Below are 14,467 nucleotides of genomic sequence, written 5' to 3' on the forward strand. Positions count from 1 at the left end.
GCACCGCACCACTGGGGGGGGGGGGGGGGGGTGTCTTCTGTTCAGTGTGTGTGCAGAGGAAGGGAGACCTGCCTGGGAGTCTGTGTTCCTACCAAGCTCTCAGGAATGCCCTGCTGTTAGGAGTACGGTGGCAAGATCACTGCCTGCATTCCAGTTTCCCTCTTCTCGAAGCTTCTTGCGGTCCCAACATCCTGAAATTTCACAGTAATGTACTGACTGGAAGCCTTCCGCTGGCACACAGTCGGCCTTTTCACGAGAGAAAATGTGGCTTCTCAGTTCTCAGATTGTTTTTCTTCCCCCTCATGTCTTTGGTAATCTCTTCCCTCCAACATCTACCTGTGTCTTTTGGTGCAATTCAACTCACAGGAGCCGATTCCTCGGCAACATCCCCAGTCCTCGTCTCTCCTCTCCGAGTCTCCATCCCTTTGTTCTCTGGTTCTTTCTGGTAGAATTTTTCAGCTTTCTCCCAGAACTTTTATTTCTTTGTTGAAAGGACTGTTTCTTCATTCTTAGCTTCAGTTTTACAATCTGGTGAATATTTGCATTTTCAACTTCCAGTCTATTCGCTGCTTGTACGTTTTTTACACGGCTCTTCTGTTTTGCTGGCTTTCGCTGTTCCTCTTTCTGCCCCAAAGACCAGATCTGCGTCTCCATCTAATGCCTCCAAATCCTTTTCTTTCCATTGGTTCAGACTCTGACTTTCGAAAATATTAGATATCCATTCATATTTTCTATCCATTCTAACTAAGTTCTTTAAAAAAAAAAAAAAAAAAAACTTACTAAAACTAGGCAGGGCAGCAAATACATGTAATTCTAGCATTCAGGAGGCTGAGGCAGGAAGATATTGAGTTCAAAAACCATTCTGACCTACGAGGCAAGACCTGATATCAAAACCAAAAAACAAAACAAAACAAACAAACAAAACAAAACAACCAGAAGGAGGTAGGGATGTAGCTGTCGCTAAGGGGGTAGATTTGTGTCCTGCAAACACACGGCTCTGGATTTGGTGTCATCACACACATCAAGCGCAGTGGTACATGACTTAAATCCCAGTTCTCAGAAGATGAAAACAGGAGGGTCAGAAGTTCAAGGTCATCCTCTGATTTATAGTGAGGACATCCAGGAGCACATGGAAGAAGACAGAAACTTAAAGAAACCAAGGGAACACGAGCTTCCTAAGGACTTCAGGTGACGGGGCTGTTGACCAATAAGCAACCACCCACTCAGGTGACAGAGGGAAGCCGTTTTCCGCTGAGATGCTGTTTTTTCTTGCAAACCCTCCGTCTCTAGTCTACGGGTGTAAGCATGGCTGTTATCACCTGAGAAACTTAACGGAAATAAGACGAGAGGATGTAACCTCAGCATCCACGTTTAACTCGGTTTCCCTGACTCAGAGGCAATGCCCTCTATCCCACCCAAACTCCAAAAACTTTCTGTTCAAGTTATCCTAGAAATAAACTTCCAATCTCCTGAGTCAGATGCAAGGCAGTCACTGGGCTGTGAGTCTGGAATGAGAACATGGAGGTCACACTACGTCTTATAAACAAGTTTTAGCTAAGTCTTTCTTTATTTTTTCTTTCCAGTCCTATAGGGTACCTCCACCTTTATAGGTTTTGAATTCCTGAACTATCCTGAGGATCAGCAGCATATGCACATATGTATACACACACATGCACACACTCACACACTCATACACACGCACACACTCACATTCTCACACACATACACACAAAAGCACACACAGTAACACATGCACACACTCTCACACACACACTCATACACACGCACACACTCACATTCTCACACACTAACACATGCACACATAGGAACACACACACGTACTCATACACACATGCAAACATACACTCACACAAGCATCTGTGAGAACACACACACACATACACACACATGAGTTTTCACTTTCAGGGATGTCCTCTACTTTCTCCCTACTGAAGTTTAAAATTTACCCATCAGCTTGCAAACTTTTTAATGACGTTTTCATCTGGCCTGTGATCTTGTCTTGGTTCTTGTTGGTATTTATTTTGGGTGTTTCTTTTTTCTTTGTTTCAGCCCTTTCACTTTAAGGTGGTTAGGAGAGAACAGAGCGGAATGAATGTGCCCAGTGTAACACGCTCAACACAGGTCTTCTGCAGTAATTCAATCAGTAACACCACATTTTCCTTAAAAAGTAAGCAAAGTATTTACTGTTAACTCACTTCTTCCATATGAATAAACTGTTCTATTGGCCTAAACAAGCAACTGTCACTTAATAATAAAAACAAGGGAGTACAGCTGTTCGAGACCACGAGCAAATAACCAGGTTTCGTAGAAGGATTAACTGCGTGTGTATACACCGGGCTAAATTAATTCTGCTTGATTTGGCTCACGGAGCAACAGGCAGGGGACAGGGCAGGGAACCTGGGCCTCTCTGGTTCCTCTGAGGTAGAACAGAGTATGTGGTGGTTGTGATCCCACAGGGAGGTGCGCCACACCCCTATTCTGTGTGCCCACTGGCACAGAGCTTGGGATTCTTATCTTAGAGGAGTCAAGCCTGCAAGAAAGGAGGCAAGAGAATTTAAGCCTAGAGATGGAAGGGGCTGTGGATGCTGGGGCATGCCTGGAGTCCAGCACTGAGAAACTGAGGCGGCCGAACTGAGAGAGCACTAGGTCTGCAGAGTGAGACCCACCCTGTCCCACCAAACAAACAATAGCAAAATGACAAATGGCGGACAACAGCTTTATTTTAAAAAACATATGTTTTAAAGCATGTAACGTCCAAACTGGAAGTTTCTTCCCCACCACAGAGAGGTAAGTTCTAGCAAGCACAACCACGGAGCAGGTCTCTCTGGGAAGGGCGCTCACCAGAATGACCTCCTGCACCGGATGTGCTTCGTGGAGAGAGGTCCAAGGATCTCTCTTTCAAGGAGTCTTTCCTTCCACAGAGGGAAATGCCTCTCCCAATCCCAAAATTGTGCACAGGCACTTATACTAAATAAAAAAATGGGCCCCAACAGTTACATAATGTATCAAACTGTTTCTAATTCTTTGCAAATAATTCTCTTTGATAATTACATGGTGTGGTAGGTAAGAACAAAGACACCCATTCAATGAGCTGAATGTGTGCCCAAATCTGAAGCATTTTTTTCATTGGAAGAATTCTGCCATCTAGTCTAGACCAATGTCATGTGTGGGATTACAAAGAAAACTGACCAAATTAAAAAGCGCCCCTCTCTCTCTCTCTCTCTCTCTCTCTCTCTCTCTCCATACACACATATACACGTTTGTTTATATGTATACATGTGTATTCACTTTGACTAGTACATGTTACATTTCTTTGCTATGAAAATTTTGAATTGCCCATACATACTAAAATGGACAGTTCCCAAATAAACACCAAATTTATCCTATGCTCTAAAGTACCTGAAGTGTGACTATTCCCTTCAATTTCCTTGTCTTCAACCTCACTCTACAGACTGCCAGACTGCTCTATCTTCTGGCTGAAGCGACGGAACAAGGGGATGAGACAGCCAGGCAGGTTTTAAGCGACAGAAAGGAGGTGGTGTTTGTGTTTATGACTGCCTTCCCTTTCATGTTTTGAATCTACTGCTTAAGCAACTTCCATCCAAGGAGAGAAGAGGTCTGTTGGCTCTAACACTCTTTCACTGTTTTGGTCTTCACCAAACCAGAGTCCTCAACCCCTGGCCTTAGGGAGCCATCAGAGAAACTTAAGGAAGCAAAGGAAGAGGCAGAAAGCAACCAGACCAGAAGAGAGGTGCGTGTTGAATCTTGCCACCCCAATCACGGAAAGCTAACTGGCTGGAACTCTGTTTTGTCTGTCTTGGCAGAACGAGCCTCACTTGGCATAGAGATGCTTCCTGGTAGAAGCTGTCCCCAGTGCCGCAAAGCTGCACTTGAAATGGCTAACCCCCCGTGGGAGGAACGGCGAGACTGACAGCACAGATGTTCTGCTATGGCAGCAAGCATTCTGGTCCTCTCCTCAAGGGAGAGGAGGTCAGTTTTAGGGGCTTCGAGAAGGACCACTGCGGAAAGATTGCCCAACAGGTCCCTTCTGTCAAATCTACAACTCTTGTCTTTTTTTGTTGTTTTTGTTGTTGTTTGTTTGTTTGTTTGTTTTGCGGAGGGTGGGGTGGGGTGGGATCAAGTTTAATAAGTAAAAACAAGTTGTAGCAGACGGAGGAACAGAAAAGCTAACTGTGTGATTAACTAGGAGCAAGCCATCCATTCATGCCTCTGTCCATCCAACAAATGTGTACTGAGTACTTTCCATGTACCAAACACCATGTCCTCATGGGGGATAAAAACAGAAATGGTATCAGTCTGGGGAGGTTCCATTTGGAAGAGAGAAACAGAAACTTTAAAATCATGAATACGACTGGAAGAAGTAGGTTTACAGACACGCTTACAAATGTAAAAGTGGCTGGGCACAGTGGCACAGGCCTCTGTCCCACCACTCACCCAGAAAGCAGAAGTACATAGATCTCTATGAGTTCTCAGCTAGCCTGGTCTACATATCCAATTCCAGGCTAGCCAAGACTGCAGGGAGACCCTACCTAAAAAACAACCACCACCAACAAAAAAAAACCATAAACCAACCAACTGATCAAACAAATAAGATCCCAGAAAAGTGGAGCCGAAGCTGAGGCACAGGAAGAGTGGAGAGAGAGGTGACGGGGCCCATCCCTGCACCCAAGGAATGACTCCAATTTGAAGAGGAGTTGCAGAGCACTGTACATCTAGACCAAGATTCCACTTTTGACCTAACGAGCCACGTAAGGACACGGAGAGCTCGCAAAGGCCACGCAACAATGACAAACGCGTATTTCAAATCTAGTCATTCTAGACAGAGAACGGAAAAACCCCAAAAGTCTGTACTCTGGGGGACAGGCTAGTATAAGGAGCAGATGGGACGGCGGGAAACTCACTCTGAGGCACAGACACAGCTCTGTGCACAGCAAATTCTTTTTTGTATGAGCTAGATGTATAAACACAGTAAGGTCCGATAAAAGAATACCACGTATGGGATTAAGATGCTCCTGTGTTTATTTTCTGGGACTTTCGCTCCATGAACACAACAGGATCTGGTTTGCATACACGGAGAAGGGTAGAAGCCTCTAAAGCAAGACTCTTTGCATGAAGGAAGAAGACACTAGTCCATCCATCCGTCCTCAGGACAGCATGCGTTCGCTCAGAAGAATTTTGCAGTTAAACTGGTCAAATTCCATAAGCTCCTCTACAACCAGATGTGGACAGAGCGCTGGGTACGGTCTATGCCCACTTAATCAAAGCAAAGCTTGTTGGTTCCGCTTAGAAACCTATGTTTTACTTTTGGTTAAAGTCTGAGCCTCAGCTTTCTCAATTAATATGACAAACTGGTGACCTCTTTCCAAATACTGACTTAGGAGGGTTTTGGTTCAAACAACTATTTGTGCTTTTACCTCCTACTTATAAAATTATGCGGACCTGTCACTACTTGAAATGTTTGTCTTCCCATATGCAGCTTGATTTCTGAGCTGTGAACCTACTCAAATCACTAGTGCTAGATTTAAAAGCTATGAATTAAGCTTGGTGAATTCTTCAGATAAACTCAGTACTACACAACCAAGCAACAGTACCTTAAGTGAAACCCAAACCAATCCAAGAGTCTGATTTTCGGAAAGCATAATAAGAACTGTATAATTAATATGGGTTGTATTCACTATATAAGTAACAGAATATGTCTATATTATTTCTCTAGGTTTATGATAGGATGACATCCCCAAAAACACATCATATGTGGAAATATTATAAGTTAAAAATGTGTTTAATAGCAAACCTAACCTGCTGGTCATCCAAGCTTAGGCTCAACCTATCTTAAACATGCTCAGACATATATATATATATATATATATATATATATATATATATATATATATATATATATATATATATATACCTATAGACAGGCAAAACCATCAACCAGCCTCCTCAATACTGAGTTGAAACATGACGGTTAAGTGTAGGGGGTAATGTCCTACACTCTTCTTTCTCTTTGGCTGTTCTGTCCCACCCTGTGCATGAACCTGAAGACATGCTTGTGTCACTCCCAGAGATGAACAACCTCCTTATGTGGCTCTAACACACTCCAGGGCTCTGAATACAGAACGACCGTCGGACCTGTGGGTGACAGGCATGTCACACTGTTGATTCTCAAAGCCACAAAGGACCCTTGATTTTGAAAAGGAACGGTATGTTGACTATCTAAAAGGAGGAGGAAGGGGGGGAGAGAGAGAGAGAAAGAGAGAGAGAGAGGGGCAGGCAGGCAGATTCTGCTGCTTAAAAAAATAAAAAGTTAAGAGCTCATCCATGACTCCTTCTAAACCAGCCAATAAGGAAGAACCTCCATGAGCTCATCCTACCAACCTGTCAACATCTTCTCCCTGACATCAATGTTCTACCCAGGTAGCAACGGCTGCACCTCAAAGCCCGGGGTACCCACAACCCCCTGGGCATCACCTCTCCTTAGAAGTCATACCAGCTCCCCTTCCCACTGCTGGAGCCACTACACAGCTCAACACACGCCGAGTCCTCTTTTGCTTTGCTCTCTGTCACTTAGCAAATGATCAGCCTTGTTATTAGGCTCCAAATTCACCCATAAGCACAACATTTAGGCTATAAATTATGGTGACACTTTATTTGTGCTGAAATGCAATTTTATTTGTAGGTTAATAAATAAAGTTGCCTGGAGATCAGAGGTAAAAGCGAGCCATTTAACAGAAGTCAGGCAGTGGTAGCCCATGCCCTTAATCCGATCACATGGCAGGCAGAGTCTCTGTGTGGTCAAGGACACAGCCAAGCGTGGGGACCCAAATCTTTAATCCCAGTACCAACCATAGAGACCTGGAGGTCTGTATAGACAGGCAGTGATGAGGAAGTCGTGTGGTTGGGTTTAGAGCCAATGAGAAGGCAGAACAGAAAGGCAATAAAAAGACAGGTCACACAGGAAGAAGGTCTCTATCTCTGGGGAAGGATGGCAGCGAGTGGTAAGCTAAAGGTAGTCGTGGCTCTTCGCTCTGATCTCTTGGGCTTTTAACTCCGTATTTGGTTCTGTGTTTCTTATTTAATAAGGCTGCTTAGAAATTCGTCTACAATAAGTGTTGAGTTATTAACTATTATCATGTTGTGCTGCCCCCACTTTTTTTTGACCACTGAAAGGAAGCTCGGGTTTTACTGTTAGTTTACTCTAAATATAAAGTGCCCACTACTCTCTCCCTCATCTACTGCTGCCAGGATAAATTTTAAATTTCACCTATCTCCTGTGACCCTCACGTTCAAGCAACCACATGGGCACCCTCGGCCTCTGCCCCTGAGCTAAGCCCACAGCACGCTGTGACTGCCGCAGCTGTGGCTGCTGGCTGGAGGTCCTCGGAGCCCTTTCAAGTATGGAACGCAACTTGATCCTTGGCCGGAACAGAGAAGGTAGATGGACAGACATCTCCGACTGTTTGTACAGATAAACAAAGAAGAATTCATTACGTCTGCCTCAGGTCAGGCAGGCCATGACACTGAGCCAGACACAAACCTGTGCCCCAACTCCAGCCCCAGTCTCCCCTATTTTAGAGGGTTCTGTATGTCTCTCACCCACTCAGATTCTTCACGAACGCTTTCCACATGAATGGAACTGCCCTGGGCTGCTGCTGGAAGGACTGAGACCTCAGGAAGACATGAGTCCTACCTTTGGTGTGAGATGTGACAAATGCCCCTAGAGGCCACACACCCTATACCTGTAAGAGTTTCAAAACGGAAATCAAAGAAAAATCTCTGTGCTGGATGGCTAGTCTCATCAGTCAACTTGACTGGGCTGAGAAACATCCAGGAGGTTAATGAGGAGCACTTCCGGCTGCCTCTGAGAGGATATCTCCAGACAGGGCTAACTATGGGGGAAAACCTGGGCATAAACGCAGGCAGCGCCATCCCATAGACTGGGGCCCACATGGAATAAAATGGAAACAGAGAAAACCCTCTAGTGCTGAGGCCTTGCTTCTCAGCTTCCTGGCTACTAAAATATCCCCTGCTCTGCTCCACCAGGCCCTCCTGACAGGATGGACTCAAACCTTAAAATCTGAATTAAAGGTGACCTTTCCTTCTTTGTCTTCCCAGGCATTCTGCTACAGGACAAGAAAGATTGGCTAGTCACCACCACCCTTCCAAGCATTCTACAGAACCTGAAGATCCCGTGGCCACCCCCCAAATACACACACATCAAGGGCTAACACTCCCCGCCCCACGGTGCTATTTTTCGTTGTAATGTCTTGGCAGCTCAAGACCCCACCCCAAGGGAAGGGTGTGATTCACACACTTTTCTGTGCCTCCAACACGTTTCAGGTACAACGGGACAAGAGATGGGACAGAACCACATGTTATCCACAGTAGGTTCGCAGGTCAGCAGTGGGGACAGACACCTGCCATCAGCAGTCCTCAAACACAGCCGAGGCCTTTGTACAGCATCTCCCTCCCTCACCCCAGGAATCCAATAGGGCTAGTTTTCTTCTGAGGGAGGCAGCTCAGTCTTGTGGGATGTGTACGTGTGTGCACTGTGTGGCTGTAGGTGTATGGACGTGTATGTGTGTGCACTGTGTGGCTGTAGGTGTATGGACGTGTATGTGTGTGCATTGTGTGGCTGTAGGTGTATGGACGTGTATGTGTGTGCACTGTGTGGCTGTAGGTGTATGGACGTGTATGTGTGTGCACTGTGTGGCTGTAGGTGTATGGACGTGTATGTGTGTGCATTGTGTGGCTGTAGGTGTATGGACGTGTATGTGTGTGCACTGTGTGGCTGTAGGTGTATGGACGTGTATGTGTGTGCACTGTGTGGCTGTAGGTGTATGGACGTGTATGTGTGTGCATTGTGTGGCTGTAGGTGTATGGATGTGTATGTGTGTGCATTGTGTGGCTGTAGGTGTATGGATGTGTATGTGTGTGCACTGTGTGGCTGTAGGTGTATGGATGTGTATGTGTGTGCATTGTGTGGCTGTAGGTGTATGGATGTGTATGTGTGTGCATTGTGTGGCTGTAGGTGTATGGATGTGTATGTGTGTGCATTGTGTGGCTGTGTGCATTGTGTTGCTATAGGTGTATGGATATGTATGCGTGTACATTATGTGGCTACAGGTGTATGGACATGTATGTGTGTACATTGTGTGGCTATAGGTGTATGGACATGTACGTGTGTATATTGTGTGGCTGTAGGTGTATGGATGTGTATGTGTGTGCATTGTGTGGCTGTAGGTGTATGGATGTGTATGTGTGTACACTGTGTCTGTAGGTGTATGAACATGTACGTGTGTGCATTGTGTGGCTGTAGGTGTATGGACGTGTATGTGTGTACACTGTATGGCTGTAGGTGTATGGACATGTATGTGTGTGTGTGTTGTGTTGTTGTAGGTGTATGGACATGTACGTGTGTGCATTGTGTGGCTGTAGGTATATGGACGTGTATATGTGTGCATTGTTGCTATAGGTATATGGATATGTATGTGTGTATATTGTGTGACTGTAGGTGTATGGACGTGTATGTGTGTGTGTTGTGTCTCTGCTGTGGATTCCCATAGCTCACAAAGTGAAAGGGACGGTCACCAAGAAAACCTGGGTTTCCGAACACCACGCTGCATGACTTACAGAGACAAAAGAAAAGGGGGCCATGGAGTCCCACTTGCTACTCACTCTGGGACAGGCTGTCACTGCGGAGTCATCTAATGAATTCGGAGCTCCTTAAATTGCCTCTCTTATTCTTTTTAATTTGGCCTTTTTAATTAGCGCTACTGCGGTTGGTATAATTTAATAATATTATTATTATTACTCTACCAAGTATGCATAGTTGAACACTGTAAATATTTAGCCACAGGTCTGGACTCTGTGTATACAAGATCTGTCTGAATTATGCTAAGTACACATGGGCTTTCTATAAATATTCTCTAATACGCATGTTAATTAAACACCAACTATACATTATTATATACCTGCAATAGGGCACAGAGTCACAAGTCTCCAAACACAGAGGAGAATGGTGGAAATAAGGTTTGTATTTGATACCCGGGTACCAGCTGGACATACAAGGCAAGGTGAGGCAGGGCAGACTTAGAGCTGAGCAGCAGCCTCACATATACTGTGAGGCCATTGCTGAAATCTCACCTTCTCAGTGAATCTTCTTCTCTCTGCATCCCCTTTTCTTTTATTACATTTTTTTTTTTTTACATTTTTACTTATTTATGGTAGTGGGGGATGCATGAGCCACAGTGCACTGGTGGAACTCATAGGGCAGTTGGTGGGAGTTGGTTCTCTCCTACCATACGGGTTGTGGGAAAGGAACTCAAGTCCTCAGGCTTGGCAGAAAGTACCACTGCGCCATCTCGAAGGCCTTCCCATTTAAACTGTCCGGTCTTCTTCGGCCATGCCCATTGCTCAGATTTTCTTCTCTGCTTTTTTTTTTTTTTCTCTCCAAGATCTAACCGACTCTGTAGGCCACTCTTATTTGATTTTTATCTTCCTGCTTCCATGAGAAGGTGAGACATTCCTGCTACGAAGGCAGGGATTTTTGTCTGTATTGTTCATTGCTGACCTCTGTCCTTAGAACTGTAACCTGACACATAGTAGGGCTCTGTCAATATTGGCCTTTCCTGAGCACATCAAAGGACAGCCGCCAGGCCTCACCCACCACACCTTTATCGGGAGCCAAAGCCACCTTCTCCTTTGAAGGTGGCGTACCCATCCGCTTTTCCTCTCCCGTCCCGTTAGAATGAAGTTCCACCATAAGAGGCAGACTGTGAGCTCTCTGCTTGAAACAGATCCTGGCATATAACAAAAATTCACTGCTGTGCTCTAGGTGAATGAATCACCTCCCTCCCCATCACTGCTCACTTGTGCGTACCAGATGGCTTTTCCTGCCTGCTCTCCACAAATCCTCACAACGACTCTGGGAAGACAGGTACTGTTATTATTCTCGTTTTAATGAAGAGAGCACACACACACAGAAAAACCCACTGTGGGCGGGGCTGGTCATGAATCCCAGGCCCCTAGATAGAGGCTTTGCTTCTTCTCCTCAGAGAGGCTGAAGGTGCAGGGTCTTGCACTCTACTGCTGCCCCACACGCCCACCCTTGAACTTTACTTTCAATGACCTTTCTATTGGCATGACCCCTCCATAGATCAGGGCAGTCACCACGCTTCCGCTCTGCTGAAGGGATAGAGGTCTGACACCTCCAAGCTGCTCTCTACACTGAAGCTAGACTGATGTTTCCAGGCATTACATTTGCTCCTCACACTGTTACAAATCTCTTTAATGGCTTTTTACTGAAGCCCGTGCTTTGAATTTAACCATGGCTGGGGAGGATGGCTCAGTCCATACAGTGCTGGACAGGAGGATCCTGAGGCTTGCTGGTCAGCCAGTCTAGCGGAATCAGTGAACTCTAGGCTCACTGACAGACCCCATCTCAGATGATGAAGAAGAAGATGATGATGATAATGATGAAGAAGAAGGAGGAGGAGGAGGAGGAGGAGGAGGAGGAGGAAGTGGAGGAGGAGGAAGACACCCAACATTGCCCTCTGGCTTCCACATGGGCACACATAACACCTGCACACTTGTAAAAAGATGACAATGGCATCTTGATTGTGATACTGACCTAACTGATATTTCCAGAAATGTTTACGTCAGAGCTGATCAGAACTCCAGAGGATGGATGTGTCCCAACAGATGGCCCTGGCCCTGCCCAAACCCACCAACTGGGACACTGTAGGAGTGGGGTCAGACAATGTCCATTTTTAACGCCACAAGCACTGCTGACAGCCGCTGATTTAACGCTTCTCATCTCTAGGACACTTGGCGAATGTCCACAGGTCAGGCAGTACTAGTTAAACCATCATCGTCAAGACAAAGACTTGACCAGCCTTGTTTCACAATTAAACCACCACGTCTCACAAATGAAACCCCTGCCCCAACTCATGTTACACGTTTCAAAAGTGCTTGGGCTGGGCAGTGGTGGTGTAGGCCTTTAATCCCAGCACTCAGGAGGCAGAGCCAGGTGGATCTCTGTGAGTTCAATGCCAGCCTGGTCTACAGAGTGAGTTCCAGGACAGGCACCAAAACTACACAGAGAAACCCTGTCTTGAAAAAAAAAAAGTGCTTGGAACCTGGATAAGTCACACCATACCACATAAAGTGTGTGGTCAACAGTTTTACTTTGAGATATACTCATCTAGAGGATTTTTCCATTTCTAAAAAACAAAACAAAAACCAAACAAACAAACCCTATCTTACCACAGCTTTGCAATGATTTGAGAGAGAGAGAGAAAAAAAAAAATCAATCAAAAAAATCAGACACACACATACACAGCCCATGCCTTACCCCAGCACATCAGTGAGTTCTGAGCCTTCTAGTCAGGTCTTTTGCATCGTAAAAGATCCGTTATCATGTCAGAGATAAGCTTTGTTAGAGGGTGGCCGCTGACTTTCCAGCCAGCATCCCAAGTCCCTCATATTTTACCAGGCTTCAAAACTGTCTATCTTGTCTTTGGACATGGGATGCCATCTGACCCCACATTAGCTCCTGTCTCCTACAATTATAGGCAGAGACAAATATTTTACCAGCTAGTCATCTCTGAAGCCAACTACTCCAACTGGGAGGGTCCCGTGGCACAGAGAAAGAACAGCATGAAGCTGGAGTATTAAACCTTTATCCTTAAGATGTATAATATACACAGAAGATATATACCACAAATATTTTATATAAAGATTGTGAGATATATATATATATATATATATATATAAAATGTTTAAAAATCCAACTAATTTTTCCTTATTTTAACATATAAATAGCCCAGAAAAATATTTTCTTCCAAAAAAATGTAAAAAAACAAGCTAAAAAAAACCCTGATAACAAAGGTCAAATGTTTTTAGAAACTTCTTTGAAAAGTGCAATTTGAATATAGTGCTAAGGCAAGTATGGAATCTGAGTCATGTCATGAAGTTTAATACCTTTTTTTTTTTTTTGCAATTTCAGAAATGTATTTAAAAGTAATGATATTTGGTTGAGATTACTTTTCAGGGCCTCTCTATGAAGGAAAATAAATATTCCATCTACACAACAGGATACAGAAGATACTGATGCTTTAGAAATAATAACTATATATTACAATATCCAGGAGAGCCTTCAGGAGAAAATAAAATATTTGTGGTAAGAAACCACCAGAGAGGTAAGGTTTTCAAGATCTTTCACTGGCATAAAAAAAAGCATTTTTCACTCTCCATACTGCATGAGCAGACTCCTCACATAAATCACCCCCCACAGGGGCTTCCCAAGCTAAGCAATAATTGGGCCTCGCATTATGTGAGAGGAACAAAATAAGACTGCCCAGATGTGCTCCGACCGATGAAAGGGAAAGGAAGTGAAATTTTGGAGGCTAATTTGACACACAGCCTCACTAAAGCCAAGCACACGCAGAAACAGCATGTGGACCATTCCTAACTCCCCCCTCCATCCCATCCCCACGCGCTCCCCCATCATTTCAGCCTCTGGCTTTCTAGCTATAATTGATGGCATTCAAAGGTAGGGTGGTAGCTATTCAGTTCCAAGAGAAATTCATAACTTCCTTGCATGTTCTTAGACTTTTGACTCAACGACACGGCTAACTAGAGGCTGTTACACCACCCTACCCAGAGCAAAAGACACCGCAGACCCTCAGCCACCCCAGTGCCAGGAGGCTCTTAAGCATGTTCACAGAGTCTGCTGAAACACAGGACAAAGACAACAGGGTAAAGAGAAACATTAACAGGCCCCCCCACCCTGGCCGGACAAAAATAACTCCCGAGGCCGTAAGATGCCTTCCGCTTGGACACCAATAAGACATGAAGAAAATGGATATTAATACTAATAGGAAAACTTTTTTTTTTTAATTCAGTGTTTATTTGACAAATACCAAGTGTCTTTTCCTTCGTGCCTCTCTGGTTCTGATCTTTGGGGAAAGCCACATGAGTATCAAATACCACTCAGTTCTTATTCAAACAGGAGACAAGCAGACTCGAAGGCTGCGGGGTGACTTGGCTGACCTGGGCCTTCAGGAAAAACAAACCCCTATAAATCACCAGATGTAAGCAATTGGAGAGTGATCACTTTAATTAATTGACCAGCTCGCCTGAAATTTACTATATAACTTCCACCTTCTGAACACCTTTCCTAGGGAAAAAAAAAAAAAGGAACAATGGCGGCTTTTAATTAAGCTGTTTGAAGAACATGTTTTAACTTTGGAGACAAGTAAATTTTTAATTACTTAAGATCAGGACAGGAAATTGCTTAATTTTCAAAATTAAACCGGAAACATACAAAATGCCACCAAGACAAGATGGTCCCCGAAACTGACCTGAGTACATGAGTATAAACATATTATCTGTACTGAAAATACAGAAAATCTGACACGAT

At 44.5% G+C, this 14,467-nt stretch overlaps 1 protein-coding gene across 1 annotated transcript in view; it reads right to left on the reverse strand.

Moving 5' to 3' along the window:
- Nucleotides 1-14,467, reverse strand: part of Lrig3 (leucine rich repeats and immunoglobulin like domains 3) — a 52,157-nt gene that overhangs the window by 30,482 nt on the left and 7,208 nt on the right. The gene's annotated exons all lie outside the window — the stretch shown is intronic.

The sequence above is a fragment of the Peromyscus eremicus genome, chromosome 18, assembly GCF_949786415.1.
Source record: "Peromyscus eremicus chromosome 18, PerEre_H2_v1, whole genome shotgun sequence".
NCBI lineage: Eukaryota > Metazoa > Chordata > Mammalia > Rodentia > Cricetidae > Peromyscus > Peromyscus eremicus.